Raw genomic sequence first — 20818 nt, forward strand, 5'->3', positions numbered from 1 at the left:
AGGCCCTCTAAGGACACCTGGCCCTGGACCTTTCTGGCTTGAGAGTGAGGGGCAGCCCCGGGCAGCCTTACTTGGCCCCTGGGTGGGTCCTCCCTCCTGGCCTCCCTGACTGACTAGGGGATGAGCCCAAGGAAGAAATCCTTGGAGCCCCATCCGTTGGCCTCTGGGGCATGGCCGTCCCTGTGCTGTTCCAGGTGGGGGCTGAGTGGTCTGGGGGCCGGGAGAGGAAGCACTGCGGGGAGCTGATGGCTGGGAGCCCCCCAGGGTGCTGCAGCCAAGGCCCGGCAGCCGCCATGCTGATGTCCGAGGGCAGCTGCAGGAGCTCGTTCTCCGGGAGGTCCTGGGGGTGGGGGCTGGCACGGCCTGAGCCCAGAGAAGGGCCAGAGGCACCCGGCCCTGCCCAGCTGCCCGGCTGCACCCAGCTCTGCCCAGTGACCCCGGGGCCCAGATCTACCACTTCAGACCACTTGACGAGGGTGCTGAAGTTGGGGTTCTTCCTGTAATTGTGGATCAGGGATGACTGCACCCCCTTCCCTGCACACTCGATGTCCACCTTGGCCGGTCCACCTGGGCCAGGTTCACGTGCTTGAGGTCCCACAGGCCCCAGAACAGCACCTGCGTGAGATGGGCTAAGAGGAGAGCCCCTCAGTCAAGGGCACCAGCTGTGGGTGCCAGGCCACCTGAGAAGGACTTGGCCCCTGGGTGGGCAGTGCATGGGTGGGGACCGGGCAGGGAAAGCTGACAAGGGGCGGGTGTCCTGAAGGGGCTTCAAGGTGAGGTGGGTGTCGGGGGCAGACGGAGGGCTGGGATAGGTCCTGGATGGCGGCAGTGTGATGGTGCAGAAGGGGCAGGCACTGGGTGGGCAGCAGCCTGGGTCTGCTGCTGGCTCCTGGGTGTGAGCTGGGGCCAGTCACTTCCCCTCCTTGGCCTTCATCACCCTTATCTGGAAAATGAGGCATGGCCTGAGGTTGCCAAAGATGGCTGGAGTCTGATGCCAACCATGTAATATGTGCACAGATCCTTGATAGGGAGAGAGCGAGGGGGCGGGGAAGCGGAGCACAGCAGGGCCTGCTGCGAGCAGGGATGGCAGGGGCCCAGCGCAGTCCTCACATCCCTCGATCCGGTAGTTTCTGAGCTCGGGCCGGATGCCCACAGGCACAGGCATGATGGGACCTCGGTCCACGTCCACTGGACCATTGATGGGCAGCAGGTTGGCCTTCCCTGCTGGTCCAATCTGGGAAATGGGGGACATAGTGTCCTAGCCTGGGGAGCCTGGGGAGAGCTCCCTCTCCTGTTGAGTTATTTGTCATCTGACCTGGGGAGACAGGGAAAGCTGAACAGCCCGGGTTCCCAAGAACCACATCCTCAGCTTCCATCACAAGGAACCTCACAGTAGGATGGGGAGGAGACTGGCCCCCACCCAGTCCCTTCTTCCCTGCAGCCCCACCTGCCAGAGCTGTGTGGCCAATGGGCTCTTACCTCTGGAGCAGGAGGCGAGACTCCTCCTCCTGCCAGGCCGTGGACAAGTTGTCCCAGCTGTCACAGGAGCAGGCGCGAGTGGGGGTAGGGGTATATTGGCCCCCGTTGGAGCCTCCCCCTCCCCCACGTTCCAGGCCAGACAGCCTGGCTGGCAGAGAGTGAAGAGCCTTCACTCCTGGCAAGTCTGAGTCTCCAAGTTTTGATTCTCCTATTTGTGAAAGGGGAGAATCCTTTCTGCCCTTTCTGCCTCACAGACTGGGTGTTAGGACCAAAGAGAAGAATCCACGAGGAAGGGCTCTAAGCTTGAAGCCATCCCCGGCTTTGTCACCGCCTTGAAGAGCGGTCCCACAAGCAGCTGGTGCCACAAACTGCGGACATCTATGGGGCACAACCGCAGCCCGCATCTCAGAGCCCCTTGCCTCGGGCTGGGCCGGGGAGGGGACACCTCACTTCCTAATGTCGGCTCCGGTCTCACTGCCTCCCCTAGCATCCTGCCCGCCCTCCCTGGAGGGCTCTGTCACCCACCCTGCAGTCCAGACACCGCTGCAGCGGCTGCTGGAGCTCCGTGTCCTGCCAGTTCTCTCTGGAGGCTGGTTTTCTACCAGCAGCTCCGCCCTCTGGGTCAGGAAGAGGATTGGGCAGAAAAATCGGTTAGCGGCCCATTGGATCCTCCATCCTCCACCAAGTAGGAGCCAGGATCTCTGCATTTCTATTCTGGTTGGAGGTGGAAGGGTACCCCAGAAGCCTTGCCCAGCAGAGCAGTCCTCCCGCACTGAAGGAGCCAGGTGAGCTGGAACAGGACAGGGAGGGCAGTGCCAGAGGGCTCGCCCCCAACACTACACCCCACCCCCCACCCCGCCTCCACAGCAGGGGTTGCCAAAGGCAGCTGTTCTCTCTAAGTGTTCATGGGACAGGGAGGTGGCAAATGTGGCCACTCCAAGCACGATCCTCCTCCCACCGACCTGCCCGGCTCCCTCCTCCTCCTGGGCATAACATGCACACTTACTGGCATTTCTCCAAGGCCGTAAATACAGCCGCCCAGAGGCTCTGCTTGGTGGGAGGGAGCACCGTGCTCAGGGCCTTCCAGTACTCGGGGTCCTTTGAGTCATTGCATACGACCTTCAGCAACTTCACTGGTACCCGGAGGGCCCTGAAGGTTGAGAGCACTGGTACGCTCGTCTTCACCTGCCTTCACCCAGGTGCCCAAGCAGTGCCTGCCCCTCGCAGACGTCCTGCTTTTCCACCTGTCACCTTCCCTCTCAGCTGTATGAGTTCAGCAGGCTGTGCGGGAGATTCTCAGAAAGAACACCTGCTTATCATCAACGTTCCTGATTCCTGGCACCACTGTCACTTCTGTGCAAGCACCCCTGCAGCTTCACTCACCCTCTTTCTCTCACTCAGTTTACCTCACTGGCTTTACAGCTCATTACTCTGCCCATTTCCTCTGCAAATGCAGCCAAAACAGCTCTCAAAGTTTGTCATCTGCTCCCCACCTCGTCTTAGGACAGCCTTGATCCAGGAGAGCCCCTCCCACCCAGACAGACCTTCCGACTACTCTCCTTGCACCCAGCATCAGCCCTCTCCCTGCCACCAAAGACATCTTTCTAAAACGCAAGTCTACCATGACAGTCCGATGGCTTAAGATCGTTTTCTGGCTCCGGTCCACTGAAGGGGGAAGATCAAGACCTTGGGCACTTTGGGGAAGGCTCTCAGGACCTGGCCTGGCTCCTCCAGCCAAGCTGGTCCCACTCCCCAGACCCTGACACTCCAGCCACACCTCTCTCCAGTCATGATTCTTGAACAAGGCCTTTCCCTGTTCTGTGACATCCTGAAAGACCCTTTCCCCTACTTTGTCCACTTAGGAAAGCCCGGTTCTGGTGCCATCCCCTCCTAAAGCCCTCTGTGACATGCCAAATGGAGGTGACTGCACCCTCCTCAGAGCACGTGACACCTCGTACATGCTTTGACACTATTCTGACCACAAGGCATGATCCCCAAGAGGCCTGCACACACAGCAGACCCAACAAATGTTCACTGAATGAATCAATCCTGAGTGAAAACAGGCAAATCGCTTCTACATGCATGTCCTTCACTGTAACGTCCACAGAGTCCTCTTGCCTTCCTTCCAGGCACCCCTCCACTCACTCCCCCAAGACCTGGCTCAGCAGCCTCCTCTCCCCTCGCTGGCATCTGCTGGGTCGCGCATCCCAACCAGCTCCCCAACTTCTCGGGCAAGCCCTCCAGCCCCGCAGCCCACCTGGGCTTCCTCAGACCCATGACAAAGGCCTGCAGGATCTTGAGGATGTCACTGGGGTGGATGAGCCTGGGAGAAGGCGGGGGCTCCTGCTCTTGTGGTTCTCTGACTCTCTCCCTGGAGGACCAGCTGCTCCACTGGCTCCGATGCTGAGGCCAGACTGGTTTGCTCCTGCAGGGGTGACAGAGATGCTGGGGGCTGATCTGGACAAAGGTACAAGGGGTTTGTAGGTACACCTGCATGAGTACATGAAGACAGACAGGAAGAGAAGAAATGGAGAAAAGTTTACAGAAGATTAGAGAATTTACAGCAAAGATGCAGAGGAGATCTTTACACAAGGGAAGAAACCACAAGGAGGAAGACTGAGGAAGAAGGAAGATGGGACCAGGGAGAGGCACATGGAGGGGCATCTAAACAGGGATAATGTGCTATTTCTAAATCCGGATCACAGGTGTTCACTTTACTGACACTCGTAATGCTTCCACGATATAAATATCATCAAATCATAATACAAATTAAATTTTATTTGAATTTTAAAATTTAAACAAGTATTCCTCCTCCTCCTGCCTCCCAGTTCATTCAGTTTACCTCCCACGGGCAAACCAGTGTTATCCATGTCTTAGGCATCCTTCCAAAGAAATACATGTCCACAGAAGCACACACACTTTTCCTCCCCATTGTCACATGAATGATACTCTACTACAGACATAGGACAGTTCCACATGCCAATAAACCTTATAGAGCTTTTCACATAAGTATATACAGAATTTCTTTGTTCTTTTTTACACCTGTATAGTATTCCATGGGGCAGATGCCCCATATATTATTTAATCAATTCTTTAATGATGGAAATTTAGGTCATTTCCAGTCTTCTGCTATTTCACCTGATGCTGCAGTGAATAAGCTAGGACAAACACATCATTTCAACTGTACTGAGATATACAGAGAATAGAATCCTAGAAGAGGAATCACAGGGTCAAGTGTACTATACAGTTTGGTCATCTATCCTGCTAAGCTCTTCTCCATGGAGGCTCCAACAATTTACATTTACACCAGCAAATTATGAGCATGCTTACTTCCTAAACATCAGCCATCACTACATGTTACCAAACTTGGAGATTTTTGCCAACCTGACAGAAGAAATGGAATTTCAGCACTTTTAATTCACATTTCTCTTACAAGAAAGCCTGATGTATTTTCATATGTTAAAAAGTTACTTGTATTGTCTCTTCTAAAAGGTGTCTGTTCATATCCTTGGTGTGTTCCATTGAGTTGTGGGTCTTACTCTTACTGGTTTATGTGAGTTCGTTATATGTGAAGGAAGTTAGCCCTTAACTCTGATGTGAATTAAAAATATTTCTCTCTCCTGTCATCGGTATCTTAACTTTGCTTCTAGTGATTTTCTCCCTTTGGATTTTTTTTTCAAGCCAGTCAAATATGTCCCTTTTTTTTTCTTTATGGCTTCTGGGTTTTGTCCACTCAGCCAACTCTTTTTGGAAGCATACGTACCCTGGGGCTAGCAATACTGAAAAACATTTTTTGAATTCAAGTTTTTAATTTTAAAATTAAAATTATGTACTATTTTTAACATGATCGCATCCTCAGAATAGTCATTAGTTACAACAAAAAAGATAGGCATTAGGGGAAGGATAGAGCTCAAGTGCTAGAGCGCATGCTTAGCATGCACGTGGTCCTGAGTGCGATCCCCAGCCCCTCCTCTAAAAATAAATGAATAAATCAGCCTAATTACCTCCTCCCATGCACATATACACAAAAATGAAAAAGACAGGCATTAAAAATTGGCTTTGCTCTGCAGGAAAGTGTTACAGATCAAAATATTCAGGGCCTGGTCAGCCCAGGTTTCATGTGGCTGAGACCTGGCCCTGAGGGAGTCCCAGCAAAAGACCCCCTGGGCCTCAGCCTAAGAACAGCATCTCATCCCCAGCCATCTTGCCCTTTGCAAATACAAAAACATTATGATAATGCAGGAAATGCTAAGTTGGCGGTCCCTGACATAAAACACTTGCTGTTTCTCTATGCCTCCAGAAGCAGTATTCAAAAGCAGTGATGTCTTCTCAGAACTTCCAGAATTTTTTACACTCTCTTTCTCCTTGAGCTTCACCCTACATGGGGGGGAGGTGAGTGATGAGCTTGGCATGTGAGGAAGTTTAGACAAGTCATCTTCATTTTCAATCCGAAGGGCCTGATGGACAACAGCAGAAGGACCGTTCAGACACCAAGGCAGCCAGTTCTCCGGAGCCAGGGTCACCAGACCCCCGCCCCCGCCCCTGAGAGCAGCAGGCAGAGTGGCTCCCCTCAGTATCCCCAGCTCCCAGGGTCCCAGCAGAGGGAGGGGCGGGACAGGCGGCAGCTATGCGGCTCTGAGGCCCGTGTGCTTTGCGAGGAGAGCAGGTAAAGGGAAGGAGGACACGGTGGGTCCAGCGAAGCCCCAGGAGAGCCGTCCCACTGCCGGGGCTGAGGCAATGCTGGGAGATGCACTGAGAAGGTGGCACCCCCTCAGCAGGTAACACTTGCCCTTCTCCAGGGGCAGGAGAAGGCCCAGCAGCTTTTCCCCGTGAGGAGACCCTGAGGAGAAGGAAGGCGGCACATCCAGAGACAGGTTTCAGGATGAGTCCCCGGCTCCTCAGCCCCACTCTGGGTAACCAGCCACGCACGCCTCCACAGAGCAGAACCGCAGGGCTGGCACTCTGGGGAGTGGGGTCCCCAGAGGAACATCATCCTGGGATGCCTAAGAGCCCCTCCCAGGGACAAAGCCAGTCCTCGTGACAGATTTAGTTCCCGCCACCTCAGAAGGATGCTGCCTTGTCTCACCCACAAGCCACTGGGCCACACTGGAGTTCCCGCCAGCAGTGCAGACCTGATCCAGTCATGGGTCCCCACCCACCCGTGTCACTCCATTGATCACCCAGACACACCTGCCCACTCCACTGTCGGCCGCCCTGTTTCCTCCTTGGTGCTGTGCGCCTGCAGGCTCGCTCCCACTTCTCGTTACTGGTCAGCAGCTCTGGCCACTGCACTTCAAATGCTTTGTACGACCTGTCTGTTTGGATTAGACAGGACCCACTGCATCAAAGAACTCTCAGACAACAGCACAAGTGACACAAAGTCAAATCCAAGTGCATACTCGCCAAGTTTCGTGCAACCCAAAGGAAGGAGCTGCCTGGAAACTGTTACGAAGTCTGTACGTTGGGGGAAGGCTGGTGTCCTGCAGTCCCAGGGCCAGCCCTGGCGTGGAATTCAGCTGTGACTCGGGTTGGTGCCTTGCTCTGGCTGGGGTTCCCACAAAGCAAAGGCAGCATGGAGCTCACAGAAGTGGGGCAGTGGATGGGGTGGGCCTGGGAATGCAGAAATGGATCTATAGCAGTCCAAAGAGAGAGGCCCCACCATCTTGGCTCTTCCATTTTGGAAAGGCCTGTCTCCATCTCAATCTTTAACATTTCATTCCAATTCAAAGTATAGGTTCCCGGGTCCTGTTTGGCCTGCCCCTTTCCCACCCCGCTCTGTCCCTGACTGTCATAAATCAGTCAGACAAACAGCTCAGGAGGTCTGATGGGTCTGGAGCACTGATCTTCCCCCTCCACTCCTCTCACCTTACCCTGTTTTATTTCCTTTCCAAGCATTTATCACCACCTGTCACATTATATACTGAGCCATTTATCTGGTTAGTGTCTAGCTGTCTCCTGCTGGAATACAGGCTCCATTGAAAACTTTCTTTTGTCCGTGGCTGTATCCCCAGAACCCTGGTCCATGCCTAGCACATGATAGACACCGGACACGTATTTGTTGGAGGAGTGAATGAATGAGTGAGTGAGTGAATGAGTAACTGAATGAATGAAACCCTAGAACAGGCATAGAAATCAGAAGACCAAGACATCTGGGGCCCTCCTTGGTGGTTAGGACAGAGCCAGCCTCCTCCCAGGGGCAGAGGGCAGCTCTCTCAGACCCCATCAGTCACCTCAATGTGACAGCGCTCCTGGTGAAAGCTTCTCATCACGTTCTTCACTTGCTCTTCCATCCACTCCAGGAGCAGGCAGATGTCATCTGACTGTTTTTCAAATCCTTCATGTACTGGTCATCTTTTGTTTTTAACTCCTAAAAGAGAGCATGTCAAAGGTCGGTCACCTACTGACACAGAAGCAAGAGGTTGTGAAGCACACCCCACCTGGACCCATCCTGTCAGGCAGAGGGGGCTCAGCTCAGGACAGACCCTCTCTGAGCAGCACAGGTTTCCTCCCCCTCGATGACCACTTGCTGCACATCTCCCTGCAGGCTCCCGGAAAGCTTAGGGTCTTCCGGTTGAGCAATGAATGCCCAGGTTCCAAGGTGGGAAAGCACCAACCGCAGACTAAGTTCCATTCCTTGGCTAAACACATAAAATCGGGAACAGCATTTGCTCTGACAGTACATCTTTCTAGCAGGTTGCCAATAATTCTAAAATGACTCCAGAGCTTTTTCTTCTGGTTAGAATTGTACTGCCTGAGCCGTTCCACCTGCGGGGTAATGATGTCAGACCTCCACCTTTTTCCATTCAGGGAAAGCAAGCTGGATGCCCTGGGGCGGGGCCGGGCTGGGCTCTCGCCTGTAGTACCTCGTTGATCAGCTGGCTCTTATCCTCTATCAGCCTAGCGCAGTGCACTTGCTGGGCGCTGAGCATCTCCCACAGCTCCTGGGGGATGCTTTTCTGCTTGCCTCCTCACACTTGACGGTGATCTCATCCATTTTGTCCTGTCTGGTCTTGACCTCGTTCTCCAGCTTTTCAAGTCTGCAAAACACAAACAGCCCAGCTCCAGAGATTGCCTTCCCATCAAGCAGGCTGGGTTCCTCAAGTCTATAAAACGGGCTTGGCTACCCCGGCACTGCCTCCAGGTGCACCCGCTGCGAACCACCCTGGGCTCTGAGGGGTGTTCCTGTAGTTTAATACTGGACTAGAAGGAGCCGAGACCAAACAAACAAAGCAACACATAGAAACAGATCGACATTAAGGCTTTACACACACACACACACACACACACAAACACACACACACTAAACAAGACCTAGCAATAGAAGCTTACATGCAAGCACAGTAATTAAGTAGCAGGTCTGATTTGCATTAGATACCAGAGAATGGTTTATCAATTTTTTTTATTAGAGCATCTTAAGCAGGACTTCTTTGGTTTCCACTTGCTAAATAAAGTGAGAAATTTGAAAGTATAGGTTAAGTGTTTAATGCCCAGGGTGGGGTGGAGAATAAAACCATAATATTGAGATTATTTAGCTTGTTGTCATGTAAAAACACATTAAAAACATGTCTTGAATCATTTTTATTTGATACCCAAAGTGTTTTTTAAATTTAGGAATTAGAAATCAAGGTTAAACAAAAGAAGATTGCCAGGACGTTCTCTCTTAAGCATTTTCATAGCACCCAATATGTTTTGGTTTTCCCCCTTCAGACATTTCTGATTTACCTTGATATATTCCAGAAATTGTCAACCATCAGCCAGTTCAGCAAACCTACATGATATACTTTGAATTTAATGGAAATGTCATTTATATTTCATGAAGTTTTTGACAAAGCTGTGCAATATATCATTGCCATTAATATTATAGCATTTATCAGATTTTTTCCAACATGATTCTTTGTTTTAATGCTTTTGTTTCTGAAGCTAAAATTGCCTTCACTTACTTTATACCTCAAAATAACTGTGCTTCCAATTTAATTCACAACATTTATGGAATCCCTATTACATGCTCCACGTGCGATACCAAGAATCTTACTTATTGTAGGACATTATTATGGGAAATCACACACAGTGTCTTTGATTTTCCTTATGTGCTTTGAAAGTGCAAATTATTTAGATAGTCATAAAAATGACAAGCATTTATTGAATCATCCTGTGCCAGGCATGGTAGCAAGCAGGGCATATCACTGAAGCCTGAATAGAGACCATCACAGAGGGAACTTCCGATATGTGCTGCCTCATTAATGAGGAAAGTGAGACCCAGAGTGAGCGAGTAACTTAGTGACACAGCTAGTAAGTGGTGGGGGTGACAGCTGAACCCAGGAAGGTTTACTCCAAACACTACCTTATTTCATTCTCCTTTTTTTTTGTAAATACAGAAATACACGCGTGACAGAAAACTGTCTAAACGGTGGTTGCATAAAACACACCGCTCAGCCAAGTCAGTGGTGGCTCCAGTGGCCTGATGCGGGGTCTTAGGGCTGGGCACGCTCCTCCTCCACTGTCATGCTGACACACGATGATTCCACATATAAGTGATAACATTTTTAATAATTTTTATCTTTTTATAATGTTTTTTAAAAATTTTATTTTATTGAGTTATAGTCAGTTTACCATGTGTCAGTCTCCAGTGTAGAGCACAATTTTTCAGTTATACATCAACATACATGTATTCATTGACATAAACCGCAAAATCTTGTATATATTTCCCTGTGCTTTACAGTATAGTCTTGTTTGTCTAGTCTGTGTATGCCTGTCAGTATCTACAAATTTTATTATATATTCCTGATATTAATCCTGTGTTTGTTATGTGTGATAGAATTGTCTTCTTAAAATATGTGATTTATCTTTTAATTCTTTTTATGATGAACCTGCAATGTGAGACCAAAAAAAAAAAAAAGATTCATGTCCAAAGGCAGCCCACCCCCACCCCATTCACCAGGAAAGCTGAGGGCAGGGCCCCTGTGTAAGCAGGAGAACTAGCAAGAGGCGCTCGGTGAGGGGATCGGGCCTTGGCACGTGGCCACTCAAGGCCAAGCCGGCCCCTCCCACGTCCCTCAGGCGCGGGACCGCGCGCTGCGCTCCCGGCGGGTGGCAGAGCCCCTCCCCCACCCCTAAAGCGTTCCCCGCAGGTGGAAGGTCAGCGGCCTCGCGGGAGAGGCGGCGGTTGCGCGCCCAACGGCTCGGGCTCTGTCTCGCCCCTCGGCCCAGCCCCCTCCCGGGTCCCCGCCAAGGCCTCGCTCTTCTGTCGAGCCCCGCGCAGTGGGCCCCGGCGCTCGGGCTGCTCTCCGAGCTCCCAGCCCACCCGGAGCAGCGCGCCGCCGCATCGCCCGAGTGCGGGCTCTGCCGGCCGAAGCCGCAGGCTGCTGAGGGGACTGGGGGCGCGCCCTCCCTGCCTGGCTCGGTTGCCGCCTCCCGCCGCCGGCGAGTGCGATGTGCCGCCGCCGCTGCTCTCGCCGCCGCTGATGGAGCCCCCGCCGTTGATACAGACCCGCTGCTGCCCCTGCCGCTGCTCCCGCTGCCTTCACCGCCGCCGCCGATGCAGCAGCCCCCGCTGCTACCGATGCCCCCACCGTCGCTGCTGCAGCCGCCGCTCGCCGCCGCCTCTGCCCCCGCCGCCGTCGCCTCTGCCCCCGCCGCCGTCGGTGACTGACGATCGGGCTGAGGAGCTCCGCTCGCGCCCAGGACCGACCCCGCTGCTGGCGGCCGCGCCTCTGAGGTAAAGTTCGCTCCACGTTGGGGTTGGTCGGCCCGGCTCGGCGGCAGCCTCGCGGCGCCGGCTCGCCCCTGCCCGGGTGGGGCCAGGCGGGCTGGGGTCCCGGGCTGGGTGCGGTGCGGCGGGGGGGCAGCGCCGCCGGCGGCGGCCGCCAAGATGTGGGGCGAGGACCCCGCGGGCGGCGCGAGGCGCGGGCGGGAAGGCGCCACAGGCCGGGTTGGGGTGGAGGGCGCCGCGGGCTCCCGGGGCGGCGAGGGGGCCGCGGGCGAGGGGGCCGCGGGCGGGCGGGCCGGGCTGGCGGCAGAAGTCGCCCGAGAGGTGTGAGTGGTGCGTGTGGTGCGGCGGGAGTGGGGCCCGGGGGGAGGTGGGCGAGCTGGGAACCGGCCGGGCTTCTTGGGGGAGGGCTCGGCGGTGGGGAGCGCAGCCCCCAGCGCTCCCTCCTCGGTGGGGTCCAGACAGTGCCCTTGGGAGTGGGCACTTTAGGCAGGAGGGAGGGAGCTAGTTATGTTTGTCTTCTATTTTGAAGTGAACTGTATCCTTCATTTAAGATTAAAAAGTCAGTTGTTGATGTACAGTTTATTTATTTATTAAACTTTTATGAAATGGCTTTTTCTGCTTATGAGAGTGAGAGGATGTGTGTCTGTGTCTTTGGGTATGAGTGAATGTATGCTCATGTGTGTGCCTAAACTCTCAAAACTGAGCAACTGTAAAAAAAAAAGGGGGGAAATATCTTCACGTTTTGCACAAAAACAAGTGATCAGCAGTGAGTTAGGAGTATGGGTGACTAATAATTTAGAGAACATTTAAACATATTTTAAAAGGAAATTAAAATTATTCTTTCTAGGAGTGTGGCCCTGGGTATTGACAGATGCAAACCTTGCGAAGGGTGACATTGATGGTGTTTGTAAGTCAAACCTGGCAATGTGACTTAAAGTCTTTAGGTCTTTCATCTCAGGTATTAAAGTTACTTATGCAGGTGTGAGTACTTCCTGGTTGAACATGGATACTGTGATTGTCACTTTCTGTTCTCTGATCCTACAGTGTGTGGAGTTTACTGTACTTGGAAGTACATCCAGGCCGTGACATGGAGTGTTTTTGGCTACTGTCTAGATCTTTGTAATGAATGCTTTCCATGTGCTCTGTTATTTCTTGATGTGGTTGTATTTTTGGACCTATTGTAAGATCCTTTGCCTCCAATTTGTATTACAAACTATGCTGTAATTTTGGAATTAAACACACACACACTGTTCCATCAATCTGAGTTCTTCCTGGGCAGGGTCACATTTGTACATCCTAGTTCCCTGGATTGGTAAGTGGAGATGACCACCCAACTAACAATAGTAAGTGTGCTTTTAGGAAGAAGTCATGCAAAGGTTTGATTGAAGGAAATGTATCAATGAGAAAGGTTAATTCTAGAAGTTGTTCTCTTTTCTTTTAGGTAAAATTATACGAATGTCATCTTGAAAGGCTCTAGAACTCTCCTAGTTTCTATCCATGAGTTCCCTGATTCTGTTAGATGTTCCCAGTTACTGCATACTGAGCCCCAGGCTCTCCAGCTTTAGGTTGGTTCTTGCCACCACTGGACAGCTGAGTGTCTGTCCTGAAATTAAAAGAACAATTTTATAAAGACTCTGTGATATCATGCATGTATTAAAAGACGTGTGGCCCATTTAGCTGTCCTCATGTAATCATCTCTCCTAGACAGCCTTCCCACTCTCTCTCTGTCAGGTTCAGCCTTTACTCACCTTGGTTCGTGTTTACTTCCCGAACCCTGATGCCCACAGCAATACTCATTCTATTCGTAGTAATACTTTTGTGTCCTTTACCTTTTCTAGGAACCTTCTTCTACCTTCCACTGTAGCAGAAGCAGCTTGATACTCTTACTAGTGTGTCATGTTCCTAGAAACCTTCTCAAGTCACTGACATGCGTGGCTGGCTTACGATGAGGAAGGAAGCCTCCCAGGAGACTCATGGGGAGAGTTGTATAGGCCCCCTCGCTCAGTTCTGAGTCCCTCCTTGTGTTACCCAGAGAGCAGAGCTGGAGGTTAGGATTTTCAGTCTTATCTAAACTAGCTCAAGAAATGCACTCCATACCTGGAGACTGCCTGCGAGCCCTCCCCCTCCTCTGGGCTGGCTGCCCAGTGGGAGAACTGTGCTTGTTGTTGGTATTAACTGAGACTCTTGGAGGTCAGCCACCTGAGGGGTAATTTCCGTGAGCACTGATCTCATCTCCTTGATCTTATCTCTCTGACTGGTTTTAAAATTACTCACACTTGGAATTGCAGTTGCTGATGTGATTCAGGGCCTTGGGGACATTTGGTCCTTTCCTCGGGGTTGGTCCATCTTCTCACAGAAGCAACTCCTCTGGGGATGGAGGGCCCTGGAGCTCAACAACTTCCCTTCTCTTTTTTCCCTTCCCCTCCTCTTCCTGCCTGTATCAGATTGAGTTCACTGTTAAACTCTGCTACCTGGTGGATTTAGTCCTGAATTGGAAATTAAGGGAGAATGTCTTGGACTCTTTCGCTCATTTCCTTTGTGAACATTAGAAAATTAGTCTGCTTTTCTGTGATCCTTAACCAGCTCTGACAAAGGAAGAGATTATATATTGAGTTTTTTAAGGTTATATGAAAACTAAAACATGTTAGAGTGAACTAAGATCACGTTAATAGTGCCTGCCATTTAATCCTTTTCCATTCTTGTTTATTTTTTGAATGTGTAGAACATTAACATGCTTCCAAAAGTCAAACGTATTCTAAAATGTGTATGCAAAGGGGTATCTCTCCCTCTCGGATCCCTTCTCTGTGCCCTTTGTGTAACTTTCTGCATGAGTTTCTAGTTTCTCCCTCTCTTCCTCTCTCAGCAGAAATTAACATGTGTTTTCTTATTTTCTCTTGTTTGTACACAAAAGATAGTATACTGTGTGTGCTATTTTAGACTTTGCCTTTTTCATTTAATGGTATATCCAGGAAATGGCTCTGCATGATTTCAGAAAGATAGTCCTCATTCTTGTTTTCACAGCTGCATAGTATTCCACTGTATACTTGTACCACAGTTTATTCAACCAGTCTCCAGTTTAGGGGCATTTAAGTAGTTTACAAATTATTTCTGCAGTTATGAATAACGTTGCCATCATTTTTGTCATGTTAGAAGTATAGCAAATGTATACGTGTTTTTGTCATGTTGGAGGTGTATCTTCAGGTTAGATCCTTAGAAGTGGGATTACTGGGTCAAAAGTTATAGACATTTTCCTACATAGGAGCTGTACTATTTGGAATTCCCTTTAGCAGTGGATAAGTACTGGTTTTCTTATAGCCTCCCCAGCAGAGTGTATGGTCAAGCTTTTGAATCTTTGCTAATAATGTGATGGGTGAGAAATGGTATCTCAATATGTAGTTTTAATTTGTGTTTCACCCGTTATGAAGTTGAACATTTTCTCCTACTTTAATGTCTATCTTTCTGTCTTTGTTTTTTGTGAAATGTCTGTACTTGTCTTTTGTCCATTTTTTTCTCTTTCTATTTTTTCTTTTCCCCTAAATTAAAAAATAATTCTTTATATAATCTATATGTAGACATTGTATTTAAATATATACATAAACATATACATAAAATCTATATAATATTAATATTAAGGAGATTAGCCATTTATCTGTCTTACATAGTTGCAAGTATTTTCTCCTAATTTGTCATCTGTCTTTTAGCTTTTCTTATAGTGTTTTGCCATGGAAAAGTTTAAAACAAAATTTATGTAGTCAATTTTTTTTCTTAAAAATTGGATGGTTAGAAAGCCTTTTTCTACACCCATGTTATGGAGTGATACCTATTGTTTATTGAGAGTGTGTAAAAGTTACTCAGTGAAGGACTTCTCACATATTAATCATTGAAAGAGACAGGTGGGCCTTGGCAGGTGCCTATCTTCAGTCCCTACCAGCCGTATGACCTTGCACATGGGTGTATTCTGAGTTTCAGTCTCTTCATCTCTAGAAAGGGAATAACAATAGCTTCCACCTCATAGAGTTGTGAGAGTCACTTGAGTTCATAGTGGAAAAGGGCTATGACCAGTTCCTGATAACATAATGTTGGATACAGGTTGGCTATTTAAGTTTGTGCCATGATATTTCAGTTTTAAATGTAAAGATGATAACCCAACACCCCATTCTTCAATTAAGAAAATTCTGTCACCACTTAAATGCTGCTTACATTTCTTTTACCACCAGTCTTAAAGATCCACCATGAAACAGGGTCTTGTTTTTTGTCCATTTTGTCTTATAGTAGCTTAAGTCAGATACTCAGATCTGCGGCTTCTGGTGGAAAGGCTGAAGGAGAAAAGTTTTGGACATGGCAAGAGCAGATGCACTGTAATTTTCAACTATTAATGCTCATGTTTTGTTAGTCAAATATGAATAATTAATTATAGTTATTGATGCCTCTAAAATGAGGTATTCATACAGTAAATTTTTTTTTTGTTACTAGAGTTTATTAGGGATTGAATTCAACATTTTACAAATAATCCTGGTGCCAGGTGCTCCATGGCTGGGCTGCAGGGTGCATTCTGTGTGCACTCACCTCCTGTGGTGGAATCCTGTAATTTGCAGGAAGAATTCTTGGTGATCAGAGAATCATTGATAAAGCCTTGAGTTGGAAATATTTTTGCTCCTGCTTATGCTTGCTTTTTAATGATAAATTAAATTTTAATTTCATTTTATTTTCATTTCATTTTTAGCAGGTTGGTTTGTTGAGATTGGTAAATCTTTCAGTCTTTGGCCTGTGACTTCCCAGTCACTGGACTTTGAGATCTGCATGCATTGCTTTGCAAATATGAAGCATCTGCTTATTTGCAACCATCTTTGCAGATATGAAGCATCTGGTTTTATTAAAGCAGATACAGGTGCCTTAAACCCCTCCCCAATTTAGTTCTGTAGTGAGATTTCATTACCACCACCATGTTCCTTTTTTTTAGTGAGAACTTTGAGTTGATGTTTGAGCAGACCAGTTGGTTTTGGGGTTTACCTCAGTTGGCCATAACCAAAAAGTCCTAGAGCCATTGTCTTAGATTATTTAGCAACTTTCTCCTCTTTATTGCTCTCCTAAGAATAGAAAGTATTTTTACTTCCTGTTTTAGCCTTAAAATTTAATTATGATACTATAGCTAGCATTTTTCATAGGTAGCATTTGAAACCATCGTAGTTAGCTCTACAGAGTTAAGTACTCTGCCTTTAATTTACTTGCTTTGGAATGGCTAGAATAGTTGTCTATGTTGTATTCTTCTGAATTTATTCTAATTTGGGGATATTGCAGTTCTTATTTTATGCATTCTGTCTGAAAAGTCTTATTAATGCTTTTAATCTCCCACAGCACATAATATAGAAAATACTCAATATTAGTTGATTTGATGTCTTTTTTCTTTCTCATTCTCTGCCCATGTTTCCCCATATGATGTCATGATGAGAAGCTTCCATTCATTGCAAGTTGATACATTAATTGTCTATTTTGATGTCTTCAGGTTACCAGAGAGAACTTCTCTATCAGAAGGAAGATGGCTCTTTCAGTGCTTTTGGGGATGGTGACCCTTCTGGGAGCACGTGGTAAGTGTTTTTGCTAATGGAACAGATACATGTCACAGAATGGGCTCTCACTAGGTCATGATGGCCATGAAATTGATGGAAGTGCCTGTGTATCAACTTGGAAGCTGCTTTTCCCATACCATGGCTTTAAAAGAGATTCTCCCTTTAAAAACTGGTTTTAAAACCATAATAAATCAGGTGTTTTTATTTAGAGAAGATAAGTCATAAATCCTCTTTTTTGGTGGGAAAAGCTGCAATAAAATACTTTATGATAATAGTGCAGCTGGCAAGAAAAATTGGTTAGAAATACAGGGTGATTGTAACATAGTTCTTTTTTTAATCAGACACAGTCAACATGAACTTTGTGTTAATTCAGTGTAGTTTCTTTAAGGTTATTTTTTGTGAAAAACACAGTGATGGGATTAAGTCATGAACATCCAGAGTTTGCTCCAGCATGAAATCTCTGTGTGGCTGATTTTGGATGATTAGTTTCCTTGTACTATCTTCAGTTTCATTTTTCACTCAGAAAAAGACTAGTTGTATCAGTAGGGTTAGACAAGGTGTGTGGTGGTAACAACAATCCTCTACATCTCAGTAGTTTATTATCTGCAAGTTTCTCTTGTGCTCAAGCTGCATTTCCATTGTGTGTTGTCAGCAGGGGGCACAGCAGTCTTTGTTTCAGCCACCATCTCACCATCTCACCAGATGCCCCAGGCTTGTCAGCCTGGGGACCGACGGCTGGCGTATTCAGTGCTGGCAATTAGAAGCTTCAGCCTCAATGTAATATTTACCACTTTACTCTGATCAGAGCTGGTCCCATGTCCGTGCCTAACTTCAAGAGGGCAAGAAAGCAAATTCTGCATACTCAGAGTGGGAGAGAACTGCATAATGTTGCATATTAGTAATGTTCACCACACTAAGTCTTTTACAGGGTGAAACAGATCTGCTTCACATTTTCTTTTGGCACGAGTCAGGCTATAGATCCATAAATAGAATGGATATAGATCCAGAAATAGGTCTCAGGGTTTTATTGCATGGTGTTCTTTGTGCCTCAATATTGAGTGTTCGTAGCAGAGATTGGCACATTTTTTCTGTAAATGTCAGATAGTGAATATGTTAGGCACTGCAGGCCACATAGAGTCTGATGCATATTCTTCTCCCTGCCTTCCTTTCTCTCTCTCCCTTTCCTTCTCTCTTTGAAAACCATTCTTGGGTGTAGGGTTGGGGGTTGGTGAGGGGGAGGCACATATAAACACACGGTGGGCTGTGTTTGGCCCACAGGCTGGAATGTGCTGATTCCTGTCCTGTAGGAGAAAAAAATGTCCATTTCCTCTACTTCAAAGTACGACAGTTTGATTGTGAACTATGTATACTTCATCCACTGCTTTAGGGTTGAACAAAGTATGTAATGAGATCTTCCTTGGTAAATACCAGAAATAGTCCAAAGATAAATAACCTTGGACAATTTATTTAACTCTTTCTGAGTATCCAATTCTCAACCTATAAAATAATGAGGCAGGCTTAGATGGTTTCTGTGTTCTTTCCCAACTCTGATATTTTGTGAGTTGATGGGGAATTTCCTGGCCATTGTAAGTGGAAACCACGCCCACTGGCCCAGCTGAGTTGTTTACTTTGTTGTCTCTTTGTCGTCTGTCTTCCCTTTGTTCTTTCTTCAGGGATTTGCCCTTTGTTCAATCTTCTGATGGGGAAAAATGTCTTGTTATGTTGACGTTTTCTTGCTCAGTGTAATTTGGAGGCCTTTATAAAGTGTATTTTATGTAATTTCCCCCCCTTTTCACCAAGGTTGTCAGCTTTTGTTTTGCAATGTTTCCTTGAAGCTGATCCTTACATAGACATTGATCAGAACGTGTTACACAGAACATACACTTGGCTCCAAGGACCTCAAAAGTCTAGTGGTGAATTTTGGGAACCTGGAAGAGTGATCCACAGTGAACTTCAAGGTGGCAATAAAAGTCCCGTAACCCTTACGGCTTCTACTGTGACTTCTCTCCTGGGCTATAAAAAGTATCAGGTATTTAATCTGTAATTTAATAAATAATAGGTAGAAAATCACAAGGAAGGTAAATCTTGATGGGTCAAATATGCATCCGGAAATAGAGTTTTGCGGCTTTACATCACATTCGAAGTCTTGAATTTGAGTACTCTCGCGCTTTGCATTTGTGGGCACGTTCGAAAATCTAAGAATGAAAACATTGACCCACTCTTTTAGAGTAACTGAGAGAATTCTAAAAATATGTCCTAATGTAAATGATGTTGTTACTAGTGTGAAAAGTCAGTACATCTTTTATCATTGGGAAGTTAACTTCTTAGGGGAGAGAAAATTCTTCCAAATTTCAGTTGTGAAGGATTGTTTTATTTCTAAAATAGCATGGAACAGTTATAATGTCTGCTAATTTAGTAAAAAAAAAAAAGTACACCCACACTCTAAAAAGTGTCTGAAGTGGGCATGGATGTCTGGGTGAAAACGAGTGAGCATGGAAAGTTATGCTAATGAGCTTAATTTTGCCTCGGAGCTGTCCCAGTGATTGACGCCTTTACTGTTTCATGCAGACTGCAAATGATCAAAAACAGCTGTTCTCTATATTAAGCTACTGCTGTTTTCCCAGCCCATTACTGGACATGTAGAGGATAAACTTTCAGCTGAATTTAGAGCTTCAACACCTGAGATCAAATATGAGCAGTATCCTTCTCAGGCTGTGTTTAATGCTCCCTTCTTAGTTCATGATAGTCAACTGGAGAAATACTGGCAAATACTTTGTATTTTTTATTCCCTCTAAGGAATAGTGCCTATTTGCATGTAAAACCTGAAAAGCAGTGTTATTTTCAAAATGCAAGGCAGATCTTTAAATGTCTGTGATCATCATGAGTGGTTCCCATTGCCTAGGACAAAGTCAGGTGCTTAACAGACACTGAAACTGTTTTTTGAATGAATGTTTGAAAATGCTTTTTATTTAAAAATGTGGTAATGGGTTATTTTGAATAGTAGAATATATATATATTTTTCTTTCCAGCCTAATATTGACATGCAGGAGTCTGTCAACTTTTTGGAGTCTGAATTTGATAGAGGAATTTCAGACAATTACACGCTGGCTCTTGTAACTTATGCGCTGTCATCTGTGAGGAGCCCTAAAGCCAAGGAAGCTTTGAATATGCTGACGGGGAGAGCGGAACAAGAAGGTAACGCGGGGAGCCTTTCCTGTACTCCAGGTCATGTACGTGATGGGAGCAGGTTTTGTAAACCAGATACAAAGCAGATTTCGTATGAAGTGGATTTCGTTTACATCTTTTGAAAATGAAACGGCAGAATGGGTGTGATGTAGCCATCTGCTGCTACTCTCCCCAAGAGTTTTCCAGACAATTTTGGTCTTGGGGTGTTTCTTTCTTTTAGATATTTCTGCCCTGTGTCAGTTACCCTGTGAGTTGTGTGATGTCATTTCTGGTTTGGTGGCCTTCGGCGGTCACTAAGGCCATGGGTTTTAGAGAGACTCGGGCTCAAGTTCTGGCTCTTGTCATTTAGCTTTATGAGCTTCAGTTTCCCTAACTGTAAAATGGGAATAACACCTATTTTCGGGTTGCTGTGAGGATGAAATGAGATAATGTACAGGGACTGCCATATAGCAAGTGTTCAGAAATGTGAATTAAAATGCTAATTAATTTTATTAATGGAAACACAAATGCCAAAAAAGATGCTGTGAGGTGGGTGTGTAATTTTTTAACAGTTTTGGGATGGGGACTGCTTATGGGCTACAACAGGACAAGTGTAGGTGTTGTTACTTCCCAAACGGCCTCTGTGGTCAGAGATCCCGGGTTTTGTGTGTGTGTGTGTGTGTGTGTGTGTGTGTGTGTGTTGAGGGGGGAATGGGTGGGCAGAAATAATTTTAGGTAATGTCGACTGATTCACATCTCTTATACTTCAAGAAAGGGTAACTGTGGAAAATATTTAGAGACTTCTGAGACTGTAAGAAGTATTGCCTTGTTATTAGCAGTAATTTAGATTAAATCCTCAGTAGCTAGTGCAGTGCTGGAGATGAGAAGATGATTGCAC

At 47.1% G+C, this 20818-nt stretch overlaps 1 protein-coding gene and 1 pseudogene across 1 annotated transcript in view; one reads left to right on the plus strand and one right to left on the minus strand.

Annotated features, from left to right (window-relative positions):
• Window positions 1-20818, minus strand: part of LOC141578280 (tolloid-like protein 1) — a 253168-nt pseudogene that overhangs the window by 14765 nt on the left and 217585 nt on the right.
• Window positions 11092-20818, plus strand: part of LOC105074225 (CD109 antigen-like) — a 42874-nt gene continuing 33147 nt past the window's right edge. Inside the window, 4 exon segments of the mRNA XM_074368776.1 lie at window positions 11092-11194; window positions 16692-16773; window positions 18556-18784; window positions 19785-19950. The gene's annotated coding sequence lies outside the window, so the exon portion shown is untranslated.

The sequence above is a fragment of the Camelus bactrianus genome, chromosome 8 (assembly GCF_048773025.1).
Source record: "Camelus bactrianus isolate YW-2024 breed Bactrian camel chromosome 8, ASM4877302v1, whole genome shotgun sequence".
In the NCBI taxonomy this organism is placed as follows: Eukaryota; Metazoa; Chordata; class Mammalia; order Artiodactyla; family Camelidae; genus Camelus; species Camelus bactrianus.